The sequence below is a fragment of the Cadophora gregata genome (assembly GCF_030347475.1).
Source record: "Cadophora gregata isolate MNR1 chromosome Unknown scaffold_4, whole genome shotgun sequence".
Taxonomy (NCBI): Eukaryota; Fungi; Ascomycota; class Leotiomycetes; order Helotiales; family Ploettnerulaceae; genus Cadophora; species Cadophora gregata.
The window spans coordinates 3,042,830-3,048,829 of NW_026695927.1; positions in this window are offsets into that span (position 1 = coordinate 3,042,830).

Genomic DNA, 6,000 nt, shown 5'->3' on the forward strand with positions numbered 1-6,000 from the left:
CCCTAAAGTGCAACACGCACACCTCTCTAAGCTATGCCACCTAAAGCAAAGTGCTAATCAGGGAGAATTACAAGCGACCTAGTGCTTTAGACAACTGAATTCTATTAAGTATCGTTGTTTAATAATAACCTGTAGTAAATGCTATCCCCTAAGCTGCTGTTAACACACTTTTATAAGGCGTAGTACTGAAGCGAGGCGCTAATGTTCTGGCGACTGCCTAAATTACAGGGCATAGTCGCTACAACAGGCTCCTAGAGAAATATGTGTTCTAAACAGCAGCTTAAGGGATAAAGGTCTTCAGGCTGCGCGGCGAATCGCACTTAAGGAGATAGTAGGGTAAGGTAGCACTTTCCTGTAAGGTTAGCCGTGTCACTCAGGTACCTAGGTATAATTCCTAAGTAAAGTGTAGGTTAAGAAGCGTACCCTAATCACGTTTAATTATGTCATAATTACAGTTGCATAAGAAGCTACTACAGAGAGAGAGAATCTCCTATATAAAGGGGTAGCGTACTTAGTAGTACGGCCTATAGTACTAAGTCTACGCCTATAATCCTCATATTTCTAATAGCCCCCCTATTCTCTATATCTATAGTAAATAGAGCCTTCTAAAGTAGTATAGCGCTGAATATTCCCGAAGCGACGCCAGAGTATCGCCGAAGTATTGCCGATAACTTATATTATATAAGGAGCCTCGATTATGCCTTATTAACTCCTATAATATATTAGCATATATATAGTGCCTATATCTCCTATTTTCCTAGGAGTTTAGCAACTTTATAGTATCAAGGTATACAAAATAGTATAAGAGTATACCTAAATCGCTCCCTTACTAATAATCTTTTACTCCTACTACTCTTATTTACCCTTCTTTATAGCTACCTCGCACCTTCCTTTTATAGTTACTAAGATATTCCTTACTAGCTTTCTCTCCAGTCTCTAGGGTATATAAAGGTTATTCTTTTCTAGTTCTGTTTCCTTTCCTTCTTCCTTTAACCGCGGAATAAGATTTATCTTAACCATTAGGTATAGTAGTTATATATCATGTTTTACTTAATTCACAGTTATATATTATTATTAAGGAAGATATTTATTAAAAGACTGATTTTCCGCGAAGAATATTCTATTTTTTTATAGGTTCTACTACTAGAAATAGCCTTAATTTATATAGGTCTACTATTAATTAGCTAACTATTATTAATCTTAGAGTTGTTATCAGAGAATCAGTTATTGCTAAGTAACCTTATATATATCTTATATTATTCAAACGATTCTAAAGGTAAAGCTTTCATAAGAGTATCTACTATGTTATTATTACCTAGAACATGTTTTACTACTAACTTATTATATGAAACTATATTATCTCGAATATAGAACTAGCGGATATTAATATACTTTGCCTTTAGATAGAATTTCCGTTCTTTTAAGAGAGATTTAGCTCTAGTGTTATTAAGATATAGCGTAGGAATTCGGGATAGCTTTATATCGAGGTCTTTCTATAGCTTAAGTAACTAGGCTGCTTCTCTAGAGCTATCACTAGCAGCTATTATCTTAGAATCTAAGCTAGAGAGAGCTGTAGACCTTTACTTATTAGTAGCCTAAGAGATTAGACTCCTATAGAACCTTACTATCTATCCTTAGAACGATTTCCTGTTATATTCCGTCTCCTACGTAGCGTTAGTTCAAATATCGAATATATCGTTATCTAGCTTTCCCCTATATTCTATTCCGATTCTAAACGTTATTCCGTTACCTTTTATATATTATAGATATCAGAGAAGAAGTTTTATATCTTAGAGGTAAGATTTAAGGGGATTTAATATATACTACGCTAGCTAGCCTGTTTTATAGGTAATATCAGGTCGTATAAGGTTCAAGAGGTATATTAGAGAGCTAATAATCTGCTAAAACAGTAAGATCTCTTCAGGGGAGGCTAGTACAACACCTTTATCTTTAGCTGACTCCCTTAGTACTATTCCAGCGGCTACAAGTAAGGCATTACCTCTAGCTGCGGCTATTCTAAACCTTTCTAGTAGCTTTTATATGTAGGCTATTTAATGAATCCGCAGAGTCTTATTATTCCTGTCTTTCTTAACTTATAAGCTTATAAACGTATCGATAGCTCCGAGGTCTTTACCTTTCTAGGTCTTTAAGAGCTGTTTCTTAAGATATTCACAGTCGGCAGGGTTACTTATAATTAGTATATCATCGATAAAGACTAATATATATACTCTATTCTTAAAGATAAAGAGATTAGGGTCAGCCTCTAACGCTTCTAGACCTAGCTTTTCTATCTTATCTTTAACAAGGAGCTACTATTCCCTAGGTGCTTATTTCAGGCTATAGAGAGAGCGTAAGAGCTTCAGATATACGTCTTTCCTTCTATTCAGCTCTAAGTAAAGCTTATTCTATATCTCCGGCGTCTTATTATTCAGAATCGTTATATATATATCTTCTTTTAAGTACGTGTTCAGGAAAGTAGTATTAATATCAATATACTCGATCTCTAGGTCTCTTTTAGCTGTAATAGCAAGTAGTGCTTATAAAGTGGAATAACGTATAACGCTCGCGAAGGTATTAAAGTAATTAAGGCCATGTTTTTACTTAAAGCCTCTTACTACGAGCCTAGCCTTTCGCTATACTATAGAGCTATCAGAGTTAATTTTATTATATAGAACTAGTCTTGAAGATATCAGTTTCGAGCCGGAGGGAGGCTTACTAAAGTACACTCTATAGGTTCCAGCGCTTTATATAGCCTGTAATTCCTTAAGAATAGCGGCCTTCTATTCTACTAGATTCTCCCTTAGAGCCTTTATAACAGTTATAACCTCAAGAGGTTATATAGATTTACCCTCTAGCGTAATTAGCGCTATTTAATAAGTTAGTGCCTTATTAAGGATTTACTAAGAGTATAGCTTCATAGTTATCACCTAAGTAGCTTACTCGAAGTATTATTTTCTACGCTATTTTCTACTATATCTTAACAGTAGAGTATTATTAGACGCGTTTACTAGTTGAGTCTATTCAGGGAGGCGTTAATCAGACGCTCCCTTAGTATCTCCTACTATATTTTCTGTAGCTAACCTTCCCCTTAAAGGATTTTTAGCTTCTATAGCTGGCCTCTCTCCTAGAGGTCTTTCAGCTTCCATAGCTAGCCTCTCTCTTAGAGGTCTTTCTAAGCCTTTAGCACCCCTAGCTAGCCTCTTAGTAAATACTAGACCGGTAGCTAGTAGCAGAGGTCTTTCTACTGCCTTATCACTGCCTTTTAGTATAGTTTCCTTACTACTAGTATATATAGAGTATATTATATACTCGTTAAAGCCGTAGTCGGCTATTTCTAGTTCCTTAAAGGTTTCTACGTTCAAGAGCCTATAGGTTAAGGTATTAGTTATACCTACTAATACGAAACACCCCGGAATCGTCCTTTGCTTTATTTTACCCTAATGTAGCCCTAGTGGATACAAAGGGTACGCTATAGAGCTAAATACTCTTATTTTAGAGAGGTTTACAGGCCGTCCTCTATACGCTTCAATTAGAGTAAGTCCAGTAGCTATTTTATATAGCAAAGCAGTAGTTAGGCGTCTGTTCTTTAGCTTTACCGCCTACTTAATAGTGTAGCACTATATATTCTTAAGTATCTTCGCGTTATAGAGGATTAAGCGTGTAATCTTAGCTAGTTTATATATCTATCGCTCTACGACTCTATTCAGAGAGTGTTTATATAGAGGAGAGGGTTTAGGAACGATTCTACTCTCTTATAGCTAGTTAATACACTCAGGACCGAACTCTCCCTTACTATTATTAGTCCTCTAGTAGATAATTATACGGAATTTACTTTACCCTTAAGTTTTAAGCTATAGTTTCAATTTCCGAATAACTAGTTAAATAGTTAACGCAGACTTATCAACTAAGAGATCTACCTAACATATCCTCGTAGTATTATCTACTACTAAAAGGAAGTATTTATAGCCGCGAATTAAGCGTAGTAAGATACCAGAGATATTAGCGTGTAGTTAATAAATAAGTATATCAGTTCTACTATCTGACTTCTTATTAAAGTACTCTTTTATACGGCCTACAAGGCAAGCCTTATAACACCTCTCTTCCTTTAGCTCTAGAACAGAAATCAGTCTTATTCCGTAACCGCTATAAGTAACTAGTTTCTTTAAATAGGCGTAATTTATATAGCCTAAACGCCTATAGAGCAGATCTGCCTTTATTTCCTCTGTGCTAAGCTAACTCTCTATTCGTTCCTTTAGTAGCTTTAAGTCTAACGGAATTACGTTATACGTAACTTAATATCGAGGATTTATATCCAAAATATATAAACCTCCGTTTCTTATGCTTATAAAGGCTAGTTCATTATTCTAGTATCTATTTACTAATATCTTAGTTAGTTCCGTATTAATTCCTTCGTCTAAGAGTTAATATATTAATACTAGCTTTATAGCTCTGAAGTCAGGTATATATTACACGTCTTTAAGGGTTAACCTATTAATAGTAATATCTCTATAACCTTTAGCTATTGAGTACGAATTAGTCACTGTTTTAATATATTTAGCGTTACGCTAGCGCTTGAGTTACTTGAACTTAGCTAGAACTCCACTGAAGTAGCGAGTAGCGCTAGAGTTGATTTTCCAGATAGATTCTGTAATAGAGATTATTAATAAAGTATATTCTACGTCTTTAGTATAATAAATCTCTTCTGAAAAGAACACGGGATAAGTATTATTATTTTTAATTTCCTCTACTTTATTAGCGCTATCTCTCGCGTAGGTATTCTTAGCTTCTGTATAGTCTGTGTACTAGTAGCTATAGCCTTTATACCAAGTATACTAATTTCGGCCTAATTTAGGGCGATTTCCTCTTTTTTCCACGCGCTCTCTATATCTCTATTAGCTACTACCCCTGCTATTATTATTCTGTCTTTCCTATTCTCTTCTATTCTTACGTATATTACCTCTCCCACGTGAGTAGCCTCTACCCCTCTAGCCTCTACTATCTCTACTACCTCTCCCTCTATTATAGCCTCTATTCGCGTAGTTCGCAGTATTACTAGTAGCTACAAGTCGAAGCTATTCTCTCTATTAAATTTAATATTTATTAAGCTTTCGTATAGTATCTCTAAGATCTAGGTCTTACGATTCTAGGGTAAGCGCTATAGTAATCCAAGCTCCGGACGCTAGTAATAACTGTAATAGCTTAAGACGTATATCCTTATTAGTAAGAGGTTTACTATCGCCGCTGAGCTTTACTTTAAAGAGTAAGAGCCTTATAATATAGTTCTGAAGTATTTCCTCCCCCGGGATAAACTTTATCTTAAAGAAATCGTCTCTTATATTAGCAAAGGCAAGACTCCCTTGAACTACTTTACCTTCGTTAGCGTAAATAGCTTCCTAGAGAGGCTTAGTGTTATTTAGTTTAATAATATCTCTATACTTAGGAAAGAGAAGCTTAGAGATTAAGTTAATAACTATTTTAAAAGCTTCCTTCTTTTCCTTAGCGTAAGTATTCTGCTGATTAATACTATTTAGCACGCTAACTTTAGTAAGAACGTGATAAAGAACACTAGCCTTAGCTAGCTCTTATTTAGTCTTAAGCTCCTATTTAAAGAAGTTATTAAACTCTAGTAAAGTTTTGCCTTTTAAGGCTCCGGTAACGTAGGGAATTAGTACTTTTAATTAGGATAATATCATAGCGTAGTAGCAGATACACTAAGAGTTAATAAAGTGAAGATCTTAATAAAAATGAAGTTTTAAGGTCTTTTTCGATCGATTAGAATTACTACTATGTTATAATTACAGTTGCATAAGAAGCTACTACAGAGAGAGAGAATCTCCTATATAAAGGGGTAGCGTACTCAGTAGTACGGCCTACAGTACTGAGTCTACGCCTATAATCCCCATATTTCTAACAAATTAGACTTGCGTACCCCTAGGGCGCACCCTAAATCACGTTTTACCCCCAGTGCACCCTAGTGCACCCTTTTGCGCAGGTGCGCTC